Below are 22,191 nucleotides of genomic sequence, written 5' to 3' on the forward strand. Positions count from 1 at the left end.
ATAATAATAATAATAATAATAATAATAATAATAATAATAATAATAATAATAATAATAATAATAATAATAATAATAATAATAATAATAATCAGAAGAAGAAGAAGAAGAAGAAGAAGAAGAAGAAGAAGAAGAAGAAGAAGAAGAAGAAGAAGAAGAAGAAGAAGTTGGAAGGGACCTTGGAGGTCATCTAGTCCAAACCCCTGCTCAGGCAGGAAACCCTATACCATTTCAGACACTAAGATTTGCCAGTGTGCTTTGCCCAAGCCAGCCAAACCAGACGGGGAAATACAAGTAGATGAGTTAATTCTACTCTATTGCCAGGATACATTAACAGAATATTTCATGTCTGAAAGTGCAAATCTCCCATTGCATCTATTCACTTTGTCCTTCAAGGCCATTCATATATACCAGACATGTCAAACACAAGGCCCGGGGGCCGGATCCGGCCCACAAAGTGGTTTCATGCGGCCCACGAAGCCATCCTGGAAACAGTGAGGGAACGGCCCCCACTGCCTTGGCCCTGGCCCAGAGACCCTCACTCTGCCATCGACCCTCAGATCTGTCCCACTCCTGCCCAGGCCCCCATAGGCACCATTGATGCGAACGATGTAGAGCTGGCCACGCCCACCCAGTAGGCCATATGCACTCTAGCCACGCCCACCCAGTAGGCCATGCCCACCCAGGCCACACCCACCCAGCCCCCTGAGGGCAACCACAATGCTGATGCGGCCCTCAATGAAATTGAGTTTGACACCCCTGATATATACCATTACACTGGCACTCCACCGAGGCTAATCATGAGCTGATTCTGCCCAGCACAGGTCAGACTTATCTATGTCTCCACTGAGCCTTGGTGGAGCAGTGGGGTAATGCCTCCTTAAGTAACACCAGCTGCCTGCAATTAGTGCAGGTTCGCATCCCACCAGGCTCAAGGTTGACTCAGCCTTCCATCCTTCCGAGGTAGGTAAAATGAGGACCCAGATTGTTGGGGGCAATTAAGCTGACTTTGTAATAATGCCGCTTGGGGGGGATGTGTGAAAGCCCTAATAAGCAGGCATATACATAGAATGAAGGCTACTGCTAAGCTTGTAAGCCGCCCTGAGTCTTCGGAGAAGGGCGGGATATAAATGGAATTAAAATAAAAATAAAAAAAATAAATGTCATCCTTTTTGGCACGTCACAGAAAAATAGTGATTGGAGCTAGCAAAACTAACCTGCTTTCCCAGGACACATTAGCTGGCATTCTTCAAGTAGCATGCCAAGCTTAACATTCAGAAAAACAAGTAGAAGGGGAGAAGGAACTTATTTTCTCTAGTTTTTTGGAGCTGTTATTTTTTTTCCAGTTGGAACAAAAAGCTTAAGACTCTGTTGTGATGAAACTGTTGAGGATATCCAGCTGAAAGCTGTCAGGAGAATGGTCTCTAAAGATTTGTTTATGTATTTATTTATGCATTTTAAATTAAATTATTTACTTCAGTTTATATGGCCACCCACTTGCAAGCAATTCCGGGCAGCTAATAACAATCAGAAAAATGCAGGGGGGAAAAATATGAAAAGAACATAAAAGAAGATTTGTAAAATCTACTATCCCTACTGTTTTCATGCTAGCCTGCCAAAAACAAACAAACAAGCAAACAACAACAAAAAAAACCCACCAAAGCAGCTCTAAGCGTTTTGATGGTTTCCCGTTATATCTTGCAGCCACTTTCTTTTCAAACTGAATCTCTGTTGAAGTCAGACTGAATCAGTTGACCCTCAGATTTAGAAATGTAAATTCAATCTGAATCATAGCTCTCAAAGATCAAGGCCCGTTCATACACATCAAATTAAGGCTTGTTGGATAAGAGAGAAAGTAAAGTCTGCACTCAAAGTTGGAAGCTCCAGGGTATGGTAAGTACAGGTAGTCCTCGATATATGACCACAATTGAGGCCAACATTTCTGTTGTTAAGTGAAACATTCATTAAGTGAGCTTTACCCCATTTTATGACCTTTCTTGCGAGAGTTGATAAGTGAATCACTGCAGTTGTTAAGATAGTAAAATGGCTGTTGAGCGAATCTTGACTTCCCCAGTGAACTTGCTTATCAGAAGGTCGTCAGAGGTGATCACACGGCCCCGAGACTCTGCAACCGTCATAAATATGAGTCAGTTGCCACGCGTCTGAATTTTGATCATGTGACCGTGGAGATGCTGCAACAGTCGTAAATGTGAAAAATGGTCATAAGACACTTTTTTCAGTGCTATCGTAATTTCAAACAGTCACTAAATAAACTGTCATAAGTCAAGGACTACCCATATAATTCAACAAGATTAGCTATTTCATGGGAAGCTAGTGATATCTGTCTGAATTTAAAGGTCCAGACCCAGTTATATAACGTTAAAAGGTAAAGGTAAAGGTTACCCCACACATGTGTGCTAGTCGTTTCCAACTCTAGGGGCCGGTGCTCATCTCCTTTTCAAAGCCGAAAAGCCAGCGCTTGTCCGAGGACATCTCCATGGTCATGTGGCCGGCATGATTAGATGCCAAAGGCACATGGAGCACTGTTACCTTCCCACTGTAGTGGTCCCTATTTTTCTACTTGCATTTTACGTGCTTTCGAACTGCTAGGTTGGCAGAACCTGGGACGAGTAACATGCACTCACTCTGTTACGCGGCACTCGGGATTTGACCCGCCAAACTGCCGACCTTCTGATCGACAAGCTCAGCGCCCTAACCCACTGAGCTACCGCATCCCTTATATAACGTTAGAAAGATAGTTGTGGCAATTAATAAGATTTCTAGCTGCCCAAAAGACAGTAAGTTAATATCTAGTATCTTGATGGTTCTGCAATTGTCAGTGCTAGATAAACATGAAACTCAGATCATTGAGAAACAGTTGATAAGTGTTGCCTTGAATGAGATATGGAAGTTGTACAGAGAGGTTGTAAAGAAAAAGGGACAAATTTTCCCAGATGAAACTGGAAACGCTGTTGAAGTCTATAAAAAGACTGCTCTGTGTTCTTGGTGTCTTTAAGATATGTAGACCTTAACTTCCCAAATTCCCCAGCCAGTATGGGTTGAAGGTCACACATCTTAAAGCTGCCAAGGTTGAAAAACACTTTGTTAGGTAACATTTCCAGGCCAAATACCATCTTCTAAGCCAAGGTAAATTTGGGGAAAGAGGGTCAAGAAGGAAATGAACTGGTATTCTATTTTAAGATTAAAACAATATTTGCTTTAATACCAATCAAAGCTGGGCTTGTTCCAAGGTACTGTGGCCAGCTTCAATGTTTGTGTGATACTCATGTAGACGCATATAAAGACCAAGTTCTGTTTGCATTATTATATTTGCAGACCTGCCATTTCATTCAAAGTAAACAGTATTTCAGGGTCTGAAAGCATTTATTAATATACTATCTCAATGTTAAGGTAATGCCAAAAATAAGATGTCCTATCTTTGCGTGCTTATGATTCTGGGTAACCAAAGCAACAGCACCGATTATAGACTCCTTTAGCTAGCGAGCCGCTTCCTTCAGAATTCTTTTATTTAAAAATTGTACAGAGCTACTGAGAGAAATACTGCAGACTTGAGAAAGGACATGGAAAAGAACTTTTAACACTAAGAATTATGTCTAATTGTTACAAATTGTTTGTGTGTGTATGTTTTTAATAAAACTGAAAAGAAGAAGAATTTGGCCAAAATTGTTGGAGGGAAAAAAATACTTCTTTTTGGCTGTTGTGCTTTCTTTATAGCAGAATCAATCATGGATTAGTCTGAAGAATGGATACTTAAATCTGTAACATAATTGATCTGCATTACCCTCAAATAATGACACTTAGCCTCAGTGGCTTTGCTAGTTAATCCTAGCTAATTGACCACATAGCACTGTAAAGTCACTTCATTTATTGCCTGATCCTTGATCAAGTGAGATCATCTATTCGTTGCTGCAAGTAAAGTGGTTCTAAACCAGGAAAAGCCCTGGTGCTAAACATGATAGAAAAAGGTGACTTTGCCAGATTGTCAGCAGATTTCTGTAGTATAGGTAGTCCTCGCCTTACGACCACAACTGAGCCCAAAATTTATGTTGCTAAGTGAGATATTTGTTAAATGATTTTTTGCCCTATTTTACAACCTTGCTTGCCACAGTTGCTAAGTGAATCATTGCAGTTGTTAGGTTAGTAGCACAATTGTTAAGTGAATCTGGCTTCCTCATTGACTTTGTCAGAAGGTCGCAAAAGGGGATCACATGACCCTAGGACACTGCAACCGCCATCAGTATGAGTCAGCTGCCAAATGAGTGCATTTTGATCACATGATCATGGGGATGCTGCAATGGTTGTTAAGTGTGAAAAATGGTTGTAAGTCCCTTTTTTCAGTGATGTTTTAACTTTAAATGAACAGTTGTGAGTTGAGGTGTACCTGTATTATGGCATATTCTTTCCTTCCTTGTGTCTTTCTCTCCTTCCCTTTCCAGCCACAATACTGACTTGTCCTCATTCTTCTGAATTTTTCTGTGATAGGGGATCCATCATTTTCCTTTTCAAACTGTCTGGTTGATTAATTGCCAGTTTGGTTGTTTTTCTAACTATGCTGTTTCCTTATCAACTTTGCATAGATTGTCTTTGTGCTCAGCAGATTTTATTTCAACATATTCTGCATCATAAAAAGAGCCATCTGCAACAGGTCTTTTCCCAAATCAATAAGTACAGACTGCTTTCTCTCTCATATCCCAGATTAAGTTGGTTTAGGTTGAAAGAGGCGGGCCGCTGTCTACCATTGCAATCTGGACTCTATTGCAATAAGGGGGACATGATAGCAGTGTTCCAATATCTCAGGGGCTGCCACAAAGAAGAGGGAATCAAGCAATTCTCCAAAGCGCCTGAAGGCAGGACAAGAAGCAACGGATGGAAACTAACCAAAGAGAGAAGCAATGTAGAATTAAGGAGAAATTTCCTGACAGTTAGAACAATTAATCAGTGGAACAACCTGCCTCCAGAAGTTGTAAATGCTCCAACCCTGGAAGTTTTTAAGAAGAGACTGGACAGCCATTAGTCTGAAATGTTATAGGGTTTCCTGACTGAGCAGGGGGGTTGGACTAGATGACCTCCAAGGTCCCTTTTAACTCTGTTATTCTGTTGATTCCTTCCATCTGCATGTGGATAAATATTCATAGTTCTTTCCACACCATGCATTCTGCTTACTGGTTGTTGTTTTTTTCTTTCCTTCAAACCAAAACACCTTACTGGGGTCAGTCTAAGACATGTTGCTTTTTTGAGACAAAAGACAAGATGGTGCCACCTCCTCAGACACCTACTCCTTTCCATATATAGAAGCTGATGGGGCGGACAGGTGTGTCTTAATTCAGCACTGGCAATAAGAAAATCAGGGAGAACAGGTAAACAGATTTCTTTCATTCTTGAATGCAAGTTTGCCCCATATTTCACTTTTCAATTTTATCTGAACAAGAATACATTTCCCCCATCAAAATCAGCATTTCCCCCAGTGTGTGTGGGGGGGTGGGGGGTGCGGTGTGTGTGCGCTGCTCATTATGCAGAAAAACTGAAACTCTGCTGCATGCAGAGAACCAACCAACTGCTCAGGTATCCTCGACATATGACAATTGGAACAGGACATCCAGTTATATGCAGTTGTGCCTTTCCACAGCAGTAGTTAAGCAAATGGTTAAGTGAATCACACAGTCATGAAGGGAAGGGTCATTAAGCAACCCCTTTTTTCTGAATGGGCAATTTTGGCAGAAAGCAGCAAAAGAAAATATCACAAATCACAAATCTCCTGTGACCACGAGATGCTGCAATCTGGTCGTAAATGTGGGCCTGTAGACAAGACTGTAAGGACTATAAGGACCATGAGCTGACCAAGGAGAGGGAGAAGCACAAAATTGGGACGATGACTAGAAATGGTTTACAGGCCATAAAGTACCCATTCCATGGCTGCTGTAACTTCGAATTGTCCTAAAACAAAAGTCTGTAGCTCCTTGCTTGCTTCTTTCAGCCAGTTTTTCCTATACGTTTCTACCTCTAGATCAGGGGTGTCAAACTGCCAGCCTGTGGGCCAGATGTGTCACGCCAAAACCGCGCCCACCCCAATTGCCGGCAATGGGGAAAAAAGTCACGATACGTCGCAACACATCACATGATGTCGCAAGTTTGACACCCGTGCTCTAGATCACATGTGGACTTCATTTCCCAGAATTCTTCATCCAGCTATGTTGAAGGCCATAAGACTTAAAGTTGCCAAGGTTGGAGACCCCAGCTCTAGATCAATGCTTCTCAAGCTTGGCAGCTTTAAGATGTGTGGACTTCAACTCCCAGAATTCTTAAAATGATGGAGGTTGAGAAATACTGCTCTAGATCTACAACCTTTGCTGAGATGAGTCATAGTAGTAGTAGTAGTAGTAGTAGTAGTAGTAGTAATAACAAAAAAGTTGGAAGGGACCTTGGAGGTCATCTAGTCCAACCCTCTGCTCAGGCAGGAAACCCTATACCATTTCAGACAAATGACTGTCCAGACGCTTCTTAAAAAATTCCAGTGTTGGAGCATTCACAGCTTCTGGAGGCAGGTTGTTCCACTGGTTAATTGTTCTGTCAGAAAATTTCTCCTTAGTTCTAGGTTGCTTCTCTCTTTGGTTGGTTTCCATCAATTTCTTCTTGTCTTGCCTTCATATGCTTTGGAAAATAGCTTGACTCCCTCTTCCTTGCGGCAACCCCTGAGATATTGGAACACTGCTATCATGTACCCCCTCACTCTTCTTTAGACTAGACATACCCAATTCCAACAACCGTTCCTTATATCTTTTAGCTTCCAGTCCCCTAATCAACTTTGTTGCTCTTCTCTGCACTCTTTCTAGAGTCTCAACATCTTTTTACATCTTGGTGACCAAAACTGGATGCAGTATTCCAAGTGTGGCCTTACCAAGGCATTGTAAAGTAGTATTAACACTTCATGTGATCTTGTTTCTATCCCTCTTTTAATGCAGCCTAGCACTGTGTAGGCTTTTTTGGCAGCTGCACCACACTGCTGGCTCCTATTGAAGTGATTGTCCATAAGTAATAATGTAGTGAAAAAGCTCCCTTTTTTGCATATAAAATATCCCAGATTCAATCTACGTAAGACCGGGAAAAGGGGACGCACCTTGGGAAGCAGCATCCTAGCAGTCATAATAATGTTGAAATAAATTGTCCAGGTGGATCCAATAGAAGTCAGATTTGCAAGATGACACTTCTTATGTTGTTCCTTCCCATTGCAGAGAGGCTTGGTCACGCATCATTTTCTTCATCATGATCAAAGGCTTCCTCCAAAATGGAGCCATCTTTGATTGTTTATCATATACAACCATTTTTTTAGTGACCGTTTGAAATTACAACTGCACTGGAAAAAGTGACTTATGACCATTTTTCACACTTACGACCATTGCAGCATCCCCATGGTCACATGATCAAAATTCAGATGCTTGACAATTGGTTCATATTTATGATGGTTGCAGTGTCTCAGGGCCATATGTTCTCCTTTTGCAACCTTCTGACAAGCAATGTCAGAATGGGGAAGCCAGGTTCACTTAAGGTGTTAGTAACTTAACAGCAGCAGCAATTCACCTACTAAATGTGGCAAGAAAGGTCGTAAAATGGACAAAACTCACTGAACAATCATCTCACAGGTGAAACTCGAAAAACTAGAATATCGTGCAAAAGTTCATTTATTTCAGTAATGCAACTTAAAAGGGGAAACTAATATATGAGATAGACTCATTACATGCAAAGCAAGATAGTTCAAGCCCTGATTTGTCATAATTGTGATGATTATGGCATACAGCTCATGAAAACCCCAAATCCACAATCTCAGAAAATTAGAATATTGTGAAAAGGTGCAATATTCTAGGCTCAAAGTGTCCCACTCTCATCAGCTAATTAAGCCATAACACCTGCAAAGGGTTCCTGAGCCTTTAAATGGTCTCTCAGTCTGGTTCAGTAGGAATCACAATCATGGGGAAGACTGCTGACCTGACAGTTGTGCAGAAAACCATCATTGACACCCTCCATAAGGAGGGAAAGCCTCAAAAGGTAATTGCAAAAGAAGTTGGATGTTCCCCAAGTGCTGTATCAAAGCACATTAATAGAAAGTTATGTGGAAAGGAAAAGTGCGGAAGAAAAAGGTGCACAAGCAGCAGGGATGACCGTAGCCTGGAGAGGATTGTCAGGAAAAGGCCATTCAAAAGTGTTGGGGACTTTCACAAGGAGTGGACTGAGGCCGGAGTCAGTGCATCAAGAGCCACCACACACAGACGGACCCTGGACATGGGCTTCAAATGTCGTATTCCTCTTGTCAAGCCGCTCCTGAACAACAAACAACGTCAGAAGCGTCTTACCTGGGCTAAAGAAAAACAGACCTGGTCTGTTGCTCAGTGGTACAAAGTCCTCTTTTCTGATGAGAGCAACTTTTGCATCTCATTTGGAAACCAAGGACCCAGAGTCTGGAGGAAGAATGGAGAGGCACACACTGCAAGTTGCTTGAAGTCCAGTGTGAAGTTTCCACAGTCTGTGTTGATTTGGGGAGCCATGTCATCTGCTGGTGTTGGTCCACTGTGCTTCATTAAGTCCAGGGTCAACGCAGCCGTCTACCAGGAGATTTTGGAGCACTTCATGCTTCCTTCCGCAGACGAGCTTCATGGGGATGATGACTTCATTTTCCAGCAGGACTTGGCACCTGCCCACACTGCCAAAAGCACCAAAACCTGGTTCAATGACCGTGGGATTACTGTACTTGATTGGCCAGCAAACTCGCCTGACCTGAACCCCATAGAGAATCTATGGGGCATTGCCAAGAGAAAGATGAGACCGAACAATGCAGAAGAGCTGAAGGCTGCTATTGAAGCATGCTGTTCTTCCATAACACCTCAGCAGTGCCACAGGCTGAGAGCTTCCATGCCACACCGCATTGAGGCAGTAATTGCTGCAAAAGGGGCCCAAACCAAGTACTGAATACATATGCATGCTTATACTTTTCAGAGATCCGATATTGTTCTATGTACACTCCTTGTTTTATTGATTGCATGTAATATTCTAATTTTCTGAGATTGTGGATTTGGGGTTTTCATGAGCTGTATGCCATAATCATCACAATTGTGACAAATCAGGGCTTGAACTATCTTGCTTTGCATGTAATGAGTCGATCTCATATATTAGTTTCCCCTTTTAAGTTGCATTACTGAAATAAATGAACCTTAGCACGATATTCTAATTTTTCAATTTTCACCTGTAGCAACAGAAATTTTGGACTCAACTGTGATCATAAGTTGAGGACTACCTGCAGAGAGCGCTATACAGCTCCTTTCCCAAGCCATCACCAGCCATGGTTGTGGGAGGAAGGGACAATATTCTCTGCAACCTTGTCCAAGTGTTTTGTCTATTTTTTTCATAAGTTTAGGTTATTTACATAGGATCTGAGCCCATGAGCATTGTTCATGCACCCCAATCCTCTCTCTGTAAGTCTGGATGATTTACACAGGGTTTGTTTGATGAAAGCTTCTCCTCTTTTGTTGTGGAAGAGAGGAAGAATCAGAATCATAAGAAACCTTTTCTGCAGAATGTTGGCAGCAGCGTAAAAATACTTGGCATTGGGTTTCTTCTCAGTGGATGGCACAGACGCTTCCTACCTTCTGTTCGATAGGTGCTGAGAACGTCCCATTGTTTGCTAATTGGATATCTTGCCCGCTTATTTCCAAAGCAGGAAAACAGAAACTGCTGCATTGATTTCATTGATCCCAGGCCAGCTATATCTAATCTGGATATGCTAAACAAGCGCATGCAATAAGCAAAGTCTATTGGATAGTAAAAAGGGGATTTTGGAATCAATTCCATTGGCATCATGCTCCCATTACATGTTCTCACGATCACGTTGCTTTTATTCCAGAAGTGAATATGTAAAATGGCTAATTACTGGCTCATACTAGACTAGCATAAAATGATGAATTTGTGATACAGTTCGACCAGCCTGTTGCTTTAGCATCTTGTGTGAACAACACCATCAACTTTAGCATCATATACTGAAGATGTGAAGAGTTGAAGAGGTGTAGAGTTCAACTTTCAGAATTCTTCAGCCAACCAAGCTGACTGGGGAATTCTGGGAGTTGCTAAATCTCACAATCTCAAAGTTGCTAAATTTCACAAAACACTGGACTAAATTGAACCAGGGAACTATTTTTACCTTGACTTACGCACTGGTCTAAACTGTTCTGGCATGAGTCTACAATAGAAATGTTGCAATGCGTGCAATTTTGTGAGCAGGTAGGGCATATGCTTACATGTTATGGTGAATTTGCCTATTCAGAAAACAATCAAAAAAATGAACGTTTTGTAGAATACAGGTGGTCAGGGCTTTTTTTTTTGTCATAAAATGCTCAGAACGGAGTTCCGGCACCTTTTTTGGATGGAACCTTGTAGGGTAGGCAAGGCAGGTTGTATGACATGTGTGAGTTCCGGCACCTTTTTCTTTTACAAAAAAAATGACTGCAGGTAGTGCTCAACTTATAACCATTTGTTTAGTGACCATTCAAAGTTTAAACACTGAAACAGTGAGTTATGACTGCTTTCCACACTTATGACTATTGCAGCATCCCATGGGTCATATGATCAAAATTCAGACACTTGGCATGTGTTTATGATAGTTGCAGTGTCCCGGGCTCATGTGATCATGGTTTGTGACCTTCTGACAAGCAAAGTCAATGAGGAAGCCAGATTCACTTAACAACTCTGTTATTAACTTAACTGCAGCAATTCACACAACACCTGTGGCAAGAAAGCTCATAAAATGGGACAAAATTCACTTAACAATTGTCTCGCTTAGTGATGGAAATTTTGGGCTCAATTGTGGTTGTAAGTCAAGGACTATCTGTACTCTTCACCATCCCAGTGCAACCCAAAGGCAAGACAGCAAATAAATGAAAGGAAATCTAATACTTTAGGGTGCATCAAATTTATATTTGTTCATTTTTAATTTAAAGAATCTTTAAAAGTCAGGTGGGAAAAGGAAGCCTGGCAGGTATTATTGGATACTAAGACAGGGATTTGGGAAACAAGGAAGGAATACCTGGCAGGTATTGGCTAGGAGCATCTTGGCACAAGCAAGCAGCATCTTACTTACCTCTTATCTGTAGTTATCCACATCACATTAAAGGTGTGATTACAGAAGCTATTCTCATTTGTGATGAAACTAATATCCCCATGTAAAAAAACTGCTGCTCTTCATTTCTACTAATTGTGGATGAACATGCCCTGTTAACCAATTTTTCTGCCACATCCTCTTAACGTTTCCTTCATTTCATCTCCAGCCCATAGGTGAAGCAATTTAAGTTCATATTTGAGTGTTCCCATTTTAAGGTTGTCTCCTCCTCCTCCTCCTCCTCCTCCTCCTCCTCCTCCTCCTCCTCCTCCTCCTTTTGCCATGGATATTGGCACACTTTACCAATGATGTGATTGCTGACATGGTTATGAATAACAATGAGCCCACATCCTTGTGATCACCTTAGGCTGTTGTGAGTATTTATTTATTTTATTTATTTTAATCCCATTTATATCCAGCCCTTCTCCGAAGACTCAGGGCGGCTTACAATTTAAAGCACAAATCAATGTGCTTAGCAGTAGCCTTCATTCTATGTATATGCCTGCTCATTAGGGCTTTCACACACGCCCAAGCGGCATTATTACAAAGTCAGCTTAATTGCCCCCAACAATCTGGGTCCTCATTTTACCTACCTCGGAAGGATGGAAGGCTGAGTCAACCTTGAGCCTGGTGGGATGCGAACCTGCACTAATTGCAGGCAGCTGGTGTTACTTAAGGAGGCATTAGCCCACTGCTCCACCAAGGCTCTTAAAGAGTATAGTCTTCTCACACTTGCTGGGAACTATCCTACCTGATTATTTTGCCCACACTTCTACAAAGGCCACTGCAGTATCTGTGTAATACAGAACTGGTGCTTTCCATGCATTTGTCAGGTTTATGAGGCCTTCTTAAAACAGATGTGGCATTTTTTAAAAAATAAATATTTTATTAATTTTCTAATTTTACAAGTACTTAATAAACAACGTGTTGTCTGGGTCCATTGGTAATTCAGTGGTAAATATTAACTTTCTCAGTCTAGTTCCAATACTACACCATCCAGTGCTTCCTTGGTCCTCTCTTCTTCCGGTGGTATGCATTTTTCCATACCGGGCAAATACAATTCTTGCTACTGTTAATACATATACAATTAAATATAGACATCTTCATCACATTTTTCTGGTATTATATATAATATCGATAGTGTCAGTTTATAATATCTTTTCTAGCCAGAACATATCTCAATTGTATTTGCACTTAAAATCCATTTGTTCAATCAATATGCTGTTTTTCCCACTTTAAAAAAAAATAATAATTTCCCATCAATGTTCAAAATATCTCTATCGCTTATAATTTTCTCATAACAAATTATATTTGGGTAACCAAAAGCTTCCCTTATTCAAACCCTTTTAAAATTTTCATATTTCCAATCTCATAACAAAGTATACAGTATTCTAGTTACAAATCCTATCCTTCTAATTATAATAATACTTTTATTTCTAACAGTTATCTATTTTCTTTACTCTATTCAAACATCTGTTTAATAGTATAATATCCCATCTAATAGATCAAAACCTCTATTTTCTTCAGTTTTACTCTAGCTTTCTTCCTTTGCCAAATAGCCTTCCAAGTCAGTACATTTGAATCATCAAGTAATTCTTCCTCTATTTTGTATATATTGTTCAGAATATTTATTTATTTATTATTTATTATTTAAATTTATATACTGCCCTATTCCCGTAGGACTCAGGGTGGTTTACAGGGAAAATTAAAATACATAGTATACAAAATTAAAATCAATTAAAACTATTAATTAAATTACAATCCCTGAAGTTAAACTAAAACCCAATTAAATTAAATTAATTTAATAAGGAATAAGGAAGAGAATTTAATTGAAGTATTTTTGGAAGAACGCTCAACCCATTTATATTCATTAAACAGCCTCCATCCTTCTCCTTCAGTTTTTCTTTTCATTTCTTGTTTGTCAGTATTCAGCATTTATCCTAACAGCTTTTTCATCCGTTTGATCAGTTTTTCTTCCTTATCCCCAAATGTGTTCTGAGTTCTTGACAAGTAAGATATCTTTTCCATTTCTGGTGTTATCACTTCATCTTCTAATTTTTCATTTGTTTGTATCTGTTAATTTCTTCCTTCCATCTTTGGATCTATTTCTTCTAATTTTCCTTCTGTTTTCTGAGTTACTACTTCCTTCTTTGTAGTCATTGTCTGAATTTGTAAGTTTAGGTTAGAAAATTGTTCTTTTATCTCATTTGTGTTATCTTTAGTTTCATCATGAAATAAATCAATTGTCTCTTGGATTGATTTCAACATAGAAATAATTTCTTTCTGAGATTCACTAACATTTTCTTGTTGGTATATCAAGCTGGGGGCTTCGGAGACAAGGGTTAAAGATGGTTTTTTTTACCATTTAAGGCTAAGTATGGAACACCCATTTTGTTTTTGTATGTAGTCTTTCTAGTCCAATAGAGTCCCCAACACAGATAGCAGCCCACGAAGGCTTTTTTTTTCCTTTTCCCAGCTGCAGTCTGCAAATGTGAAAGTTTCCAGGAACAACAAAGAGTCTTATCTAAGTCCGGGCTTCAAGCTAAGTTTCCTTTAAGCAAAATAAATTGTAGTGCGATAAATCACCACTAGATGTCATTGACACCATCTTCCAGCTTTCCAAATCCAAGCCTATTTTACAAACTTTCAAATATCTTTTCTAAAAAATGTCTCAAAGGTACTTTTAGTCCCCAATTTTCAAAGCTATATATCTGTATTAATTCCAAATTGATCTTGTAGTTTTTTCTATTTTCCCCCAAAGCAATTAATTTGCCACTTTTCTTTTCCTGAGGGAGCAGAGCAAAAACTTCCTTTCCCTCACTCATCGGGGAGGATTCTTTGCTTTGGGCATTCTGTTTTCCAGGAAAGTAGTATTAAGGTCATAAAAAGAGGATAAAGTCTCACCCAGTTCCATCCACGTTGCTCAAAAATTGCTGGTTAATGCTTATCTTCGGTTGTCAGCAGCTTCTGACTGGCCACACAAATGTAGCCAGTCTTTCCCCCACCAGTTTAGAGGGCTTCCTCGGATTCAGCGGAAGGGCCATAATCCCTCCACAATAGATGAGGGTCCCCTCCTTCTTCGTTGCCTCTATGGGGCAACTTTTGACCCTTTTTAGGATCCCAGTGAGGCGAAATCGAACATGGAAGATGGAGCCCCACCTTCCTGTATCTATTATACCACAACTCCTAACCGGAAGTCCAGATTTGGCTTTTTCTTTTTTTTTTTTTCTTTTTTCTTTTTTTTTTTGAAAAGCACATTAAACCTATCTTTTAATCTTAGGCCTTAGATTCTTTTGAAGCAATGTTAGACTTATTTAAAAAAGCAATCCTCTCTTCTGAGAAGATCGATCCTGTGCTGCACAGAAAATTATGTTAAACATGGAATAAAAGCCATATTCTGCCAACTGTGTGTTGGTAGTTCTTTAATCAGTGGATGGCTTACATATTTTCTTCGGTTTCTGTTAAGGAGATGTTTCTCATGCTCATATATTTTACTGTTTTTATTGCTTGAGTTATTTCTGAAAACTCCTACAGTGTCAACATTGCTGGAATCACTTTGATATACCTACAGTTACTGTGGCTTTTTGTGCAATACAGTGTAGTTACTTATTATAAATTATGAAGTTATGAATTACGAATATGTCATCTTTGATGTGGACAGAATTTGCCTATTCCATTCCAGTTTTACCAAACCTAGGTTCTAAAATGATGAGTCTTGCTATTATGCCCACAATTATTACAAATATAGCTTCCCTATGTTCATCCATTTCATGTGCTGCCAACCACAATGTCAGAATTATTCCCCGGCATTACTGACATGTCCTTGCATACCACACTAGTTGTGGATGAAGTTTGTTCAACTGCGCTGCTCAATCACTGTTTAATTGCTCTCTCCCACCTCAGCTCATAATTCCCTCCATGAATGTGATATTTCAGCCAAGCTATTGTCGAACATGAGATTAGCAGTCTTTCACAAATCTGCTAGAGCCCAGTTCAGAAATTGCTCAATTATGAGGTCAAAGCATAGGGGGTAGGCAACCTCGGCTCTTTTATGACTCATGGACTTCAACTCTCAGAATTCCTGAGTCAGCAGCTGACTCAGGAATTCTGGGAGTTGAAGTCCATGAGTCATAAAAGAGCTGAGGTTGCCTACCCCTGCTAGAAGAAAAATTGTGCTAAGCAGTGCATCAGCAGAAGTCCCATTGAATTTACTCCATGTCTCCTTTAGTAAGGGCTACCTGTTAGTCGGGCAACTTGACTAGTGGCTAAGCCTGCTCTTCCAATAACCAGTCATTGTTTGTCCCCCATATGTTAAGAACAGTAATTGCTAGATATTTTTCCCACTTATAGGTGATAGTTTGTAAGAGAAGAAATTAAGCGCTGAGTATCCACTAATCACATTCCTTAACTTGGCATGTGTTAAATTAGTAAGGGATATGTATCGGCATCCATGGGACCAAACCAGCAGAAGAGAATGCCAGCATTATCTTCTGCTAGCTCAAGGATTAGTGAATAGACCTTTGATGAAAAAAGTGATCTAAAAATGTCCTAAGACATTGTGCATGGAGATTAGGAATAGGAATATTCTTTACTGGTCAAGTTTGATTGGATAGAAGGAATTCGTCTCTGGTGCATAAGCTCTAAGCGAACATGCAAATAACAAAGTGGCAAGTCATAGGTCATAAATCACAAAATACAAACAACAAGTGATAAATCACAAGATACCAATAGGAGATACCTATTAAGATATTGTTATTAAGATATTACATTAAGATATTATTCCATATCTATTAAGATATGTACAGTATCCTATTACATCAGATACCTCAGATTTAAATGCAGATCACAATGCATAGGCTCATTTGGATGCATATCCACAGAAAAAGTACACCAACTCTTCCTGAGATGTTGATTGAAACCAACCCAAAAAATAGCTTTCATATACACATTTCTTAAAGGGACACTAAATCTAGATTTTCTTTCCTGCCAAATCATTCACTTATACTGTGTTGTAGCATCTAACATTTCCTGAACTTTAGAATAAATCTCTCTTAAGCCTTCCTTCTTTTGCATTGTGCCGCTCAATAGAAACATATAATTTTTAGCTGTTCTGAAAGGACACTTTTACAAACACTCTGCTATGAATTAAAACATTGCCACTGCCTTAAGTTAATAAATACATTTAAGAGCCTAAATAATAAGCTGCTACATGATGTGGTCAACATTATTGGCAAAGCATGACGGATAAGATAAGTGTTTTCAATTGTTGATAGTGTATGTTTTATTTATGGATTAATTATTATTAAATGGGAGATGGAGGAAAAAATACATTTTCTGCCCAGAGTAAATAAAAAAGAAGGTTGTAACAAGGATATTCAACATATAGTCCAAAATTAAGACTTTATTGTTGTAGTTAGCTGCGAAGTCGTGTCCAACCCATCGCGACCCCATGGACAACGTTCCTCCAGGCCTTTCTGCCCTCTACCATCTTCTGGAGTCCATTTAAGCTCATGCCTACTGCTTCAGTGACTCCATCCAGCCACCTCATTCTCTGTCGTCCCCTTCTTCTCTTGCCCTCAACCTTCCCCAGCTTTAGGCTCTTCTCCAGTGAGTCCTTCCTTCTCATTAGGTGGCCAAAGTATTTGAGTTTCAACTTCAGGATCTGGCCTTCTAAAGAGCAGTCAGGGTTGATCTCCTCTAGGACTGAAGACTACTTCACCATATTTTTCTTGGAGGGACAAGTTCATTTACCTTTGGGAAGTATATACTGTAAGCAGCAATTGTATCCTCCTATCCACATTCCTCACCAATGGGTACTAAGACATATACTACCGTCGTCCTAATGCTGAACATAATACATATCCATCATGAGAATGACCATCAATAACTTTAGCTTCCATGAAAGCATTCTAAATGCAAAATGAGAAAAGAAGATAATAAACAGAAGATAACATGAAAACCAAAGATATAATTCAATGATTTAAACCTAAGCAGTATAAAAGTTACACAACTAGCTCAAATAAATGCCCTATCTTATAAGGCCAGTCTCAGCAACAGACCAGACTGAAAAGCCAATGACCATCAGAAATACATCCTGGTTGTCAATTTTGATTGTGTTACTGTGAGGAACACCACAACAGCCCTAAGATACTTATTTTCAGCACCATTATATCTTTGAACGGTTGTTAAATGAATTGTTGTAAATGGAGCATTACTCCTTTCCATCCGTTCATTTACCTGTTTGTGCTCGCTCTTTCTTTCTTTCTTTCTTTCTTTCTTTCTTTCTTTTTTTCTTTCTTTCTTTCTTTCTTTCTTTCTTTCTTTCTTTCTTTCTTTCTTTCTTTCTTTCTTTCTTTCTTTCTTTCTTTCTTTCTTTCTTGCTTCACCTTCCCTGAATTTTCTTTTGTAGTTCCTTCTCTGGGGAATCCAGTTTATTTATCTCTCAGTCAGATGGCAGGATGCATGCTCTGGTATTGTTGCCAGGCTCGTTTGCCAGTGATAAGTCAACTGGTCAAGTCCGTTGAATCCTGTCAAAGCTTTGTTGTTGTTAGTTGCGAAATCGTGTCTGACCCATCACGACCCTATGGACAATGTTCCTCCAGGCCTTCCTGTCCTCTACCATCTTCTGGAGTCCATTTAAGCTCACTCCTACTGCTTCAATGACTCCATCCAGCCACCTCATTCTCTGTCGTCCCCTTCTTCTATTGCCCTCAATCTTTCCCAGCATTAGGCTCTTCTCCAGTGAGTCCTTCCTTCTCATTAGGTGGCCAAAGTATTTGAGTTTTAGCTTCAGGATCTGGCCTTCTAAAGAGCAGTCAGGGTTGATTTCCTCTAGGACTGACCGGTTTGATCGCCTTGCAGTCCAAGGGACTCGCAGGAGTCTTCTCCAGCACCATAGTTCAAAGGCTTCAATTGGCAAAGCTTAGAAACCACAAAAATCTTGTTTCTGCACTTTCTGAAGCTTGCAAAGTGTGGAGAAAGGGGCGAAGAGAATATTGTATAGCAGGGGAAGTTCCATTCAGAAGCCACTGAACCCTACTAAGAATTGCAAGGGCAGTTCTCCAAGAATAGTGTCATTCTAAAACCAGAGATAAAACACTAATTGACCATCATGCATAACATCACCAATACATTTTTTTCAGAATTTTTTCCATTGATGATGTTTAGAAATGCCTCTTTTAAATCCATTTCCCTGAATCCATTTTTCCTCGAAGCACTATCATGCTTTCAGTCAACTAACGTTGCATGTTGCCCTTCACTCCATTCATCATTCCTTCTTCTTCTCTGCTTTCTTATCTTTCTTCTAGTTTCCCCCCATTAGGTGACTTGTGCATAAATAGATACATTTTCCTTGTATACTTTGGTAGGCTTCACGCATTTATACCTTTTAGGATTGCCAGATCTTACCTACCAACATCCAGATGACCACTAATTGGAGGCAAAGTGGCATCATTCTGTGAATCTCTTTGCTACCATCTAATGCAGGGGTCACCAACCCACGGTCCGTGGTCCGGTTCCCAGATTGCGGCATGCCAGCAATCAGGCCACACAAACAAGCAAAGCCCCATCTGCAGGATGCAGGCAGCACACAAAACCACGCTCTCTCCGGTCCACGGAAAAACCTCTTTCCATGTAACCAGTCCCAACTTAATCTGGGGTATGAGAGAAAAAGCAGTCTGTATTTATTGATTTGTGAAAAGACGTGTTACAGTTGGATCTTTTTATGATGTAGAATATGCCAAAATAAAATCTGCTGGGCACAAAGAGAATCTAGGCAAAGTTCTGGAGGCAAGCTGTTCCACTGGTTAATTGTTCTCACTGTTAGGAAATTTCTCCTTAGTTCTAGGTTGCTTCTCTCCTTGGTTAGTTTCCATCCATTGTTTCTTGTCTTGCATTCTGGTGCTTTGGAAAATAGTTTGTTCTCCTCGTCTTTGTAGGGGCCCCTCAAATATTGGAACATTGCTATCATATCTCCCCTAGTCCTTCTTTTCACTAGAACCCAATTCCTGCAGCCATTGTCTCTTTGTATTTATCTATTAGGATGAGAGCTCACAGGATGCTCACCCTTGACCAAACACTGGCCTATTAGTTGGTTCTTGTCCTTATTAGCAGTCCTTCCTTAAGTAGACACTTCAGAGGCCCTTCAGATGCTGAACTATGGTCCTGTGTTCCAACTGTAGTTGCATCACTAGGTCTAGCAAGACTCAGAAGTCGTCTTGGAATTGATGTATGGTATTTCTTGTCACAGAGAAGAAAACAAGGAAGCATTTCTCCTACTTCTTATCCAAAGGCTGAGTGACCTGATAGCTGATTACTTAGACATTGTCAGCAAGAGGGCAGATCCAGGGCAGGCCCCTTGACATGCAGCTTTCTTCTGCAGTACTTCGTTGCTTTTCTCCCAGCTGCCTGAGGTGAATGCCTGACTCTATTTAACAGCACAGGCAATTCTGAATGTATCCATGGATTTAATATATATCTTTGCTGCTAGCAAATAAAGCTACGTTTCTCAATGGCTTCTATTGTTGGATGGTTGGCAGTGCATAGTTTCTGCTTTACAATGACATCTTAATGCATTTTATTTCTGGACATGTAGCATTAAGGCGAACCGATCAAAATGTTGTTTTTATCAGAATCAGTCTTTAGTGACATGTCATAAAATAAAACCAAAGTTTATGGCTATTCTGAAAGAAAAAGTAAATTTTGAATTTCTTCAGCCTTTCCATTCCAGGAAAGCAGTCTCTAATTTGGGAAACATTGCTTAGATTTGCACCTAATTTTGTGAGCAATTTTGCATCACCAAGGAGCGACCTTAAGCATCAAAATACTGGCTACCTGAATGCAGTAATTTTTCAGTTCCACCCTGAGATTTTTGTTCTTTGTGGAAAGCCTTTGTGTTTTCTGCTTTGCCTTTGTCCGTTTGTCCTCATGGAAGGAAATTTCTATCAAAAATAGTCCATCAAATGAGATGTGTCTAATTTGAATTGTGACATTAGGAGAAAAAAAACTATATCGAAAGTGAAGGACAAAAATGCGTACATTCTAAGTTTCGATTCAGGCCATGAGTGTCACAAGATAGGTTTCTAACTAATATGAGCCACTTTTTGAGGATTCAGCTGGTGGCTGCTCCTAGATGAAAACAATCTAATGGCATATCATCAAAATCCTATCCAAGGTAAGGTTCTCTCAGATTAAATACATTCAAGTGAACTTATACATTATGACAAAACATGGTTGCTATAACCATGATTTGCTAAATAAGCCAAAAATATTGGGTTCATATATGGATTGTGTTTATAAGCTATGGTAATTGTTATGAGTGAACCAGGCCACTGTAGCTTGATAGAGGATGGATGGATGGATGGATGGATGGATGGATGGATGGATAGATAGATAGATAGATAGATAGATAGATAGATAGATAGATAGATAGATAGATAGCCTTTAAACAGATACATTAAACTCCTCTAGGAATGTCATCATATCACCGCCATGCCTAAGAGAAAGATATATCACCTTAACTGAAAGACGCTGCATGCCTATGGTTTGCAACCCAACTGCTATTTCCTGTTTTGTCCAATTTCAGACCACTCTTCCCAACTTCATTCTAAATAAGAGGAGGAGAAGATTGAGAGTAGATTTGGGGTAGTGCTTAAAGATATTTGACTAGAAACAAGGAGAACTGAGTTCTAGTTCTACCTCAAACACAAAACTAGCTGGATTACTTCAGGCCATTTAACTACCACTAGACTGGGCAGCTGAAAAAAAATCATTGAGAAAAATGCTGGTAAGCCTATTTTGTCCAAGGTGAAGCTCACACAATCACACACAGAGAGGTGATTAAAAACCTTACTGATAAAAGAAATGAGAGTACAAACACATATGCACACACAGGATAGAAACAAGTCCCCCCAAATTCTGCAAGCTTGCCTTAAAAGAGTTCCAAATCCAAAACAGAGTACAAGAGTGATCAGGTGCAGCCCAAGGGTTCAAACATTGTCGAAGAATTGTCAGCTAGTCCAAGTCCATGATGTGTCAAATGTGCCATGATGTGTCAAATCAGAAGTCAAGAAATATGGACTGTAGGTAAACAAATGTTACTTGTTAATGGAGAAGTTTGACCTTGCCGTTCTTAAATAGAAGCAGCCTTGGTGTTCCTCATTTGGAAGTGTGGTTTGGAAAAGGATTCTTTACTGGATATAAATTGGTTGAAGTTTTAAAAGTGAAAGGAAAATACAATGAACCAAGGGAAGGATCTGGAAAATGTTTTCTTATCAGATCTACGAAAGTTAAATGCTTAAAGAAATCTGTGCAATGGGATAAAGAATTGCAGAGAAATCGAATCCTACAACAATATTTGATTGAATTAAAACTTAAGACAGACCTAAACGAAGAAACACAAAGTTGGTTTATGTGATCAAGGTTAAAATAAGACCTTTTTTTCAATGTTCTAACCATTCTTTATGGACGTTTGCTGACATCAGGACTGACATTTTAGAGATTTGCTTATAGATAAGGAAAGGAATATGAGATGAAGAGCTATTTAACCTCACAGGGGGTAAAGAATTATTAAATTGGTTTATAATTGTTTGGAAGGTTGGAAATTAATTATTTATATATTGCTTTTCTTTATTCTCATTTCTTTTCCTTCTCTTTTTCTTCTTTCTTTCCATTCTCTTCTTTTTCTCTAAGTTTAGTTTGTATTAGTTTTTACTATTGTAATTAAAATCTTAGTAAAATTATATTATTAAGAAAAAGAAAGCAAAGCAAGTTACTGAATGGATGAGAGTCCCACATCATGAATAACTGAAGTCTAACAAAGTTGTTTTTCCAATCTGATTTTCTATGAGCCCTTTCCCTATGGGAGTGGGTGACTTCTATAAATTTAGGATGTGAAACACACATTGTTTATTCCTTCATTTTATTCTGTGTGTGCTATTTTGTCTCTGGAGTGCCCACATTTAAAACAACATAAAAGTTCAATCAGTTTCCTTGGCTTTGAAGAAAATCTTGAATGGTATGAATATGACCTTGAGAGA

At 39.5% G+C, this 22,191-nt stretch overlaps 1 protein-coding gene across 1 annotated transcript in view; it reads left to right on the forward strand.

The window, feature by feature from the left end:
* SPATA16 (spermatogenesis associated 16) overlaps positions 1-22,191 on the forward strand; it is a gene marked incomplete at both ends in the record, with an annotated part of 174,975 nt that overhangs the window by 111,294 nt on the left and 41,490 nt on the right. The window lies entirely within an intron of this gene.

Source organism: Vipera ursinii (assembly GCF_947247035.1).
Source record: "Vipera ursinii genome assembly, chromosome: 5".
NCBI classification, from domain to species: Eukaryota; Metazoa; Chordata; class Lepidosauria; order Squamata; family Viperidae; genus Vipera; species Vipera ursinii.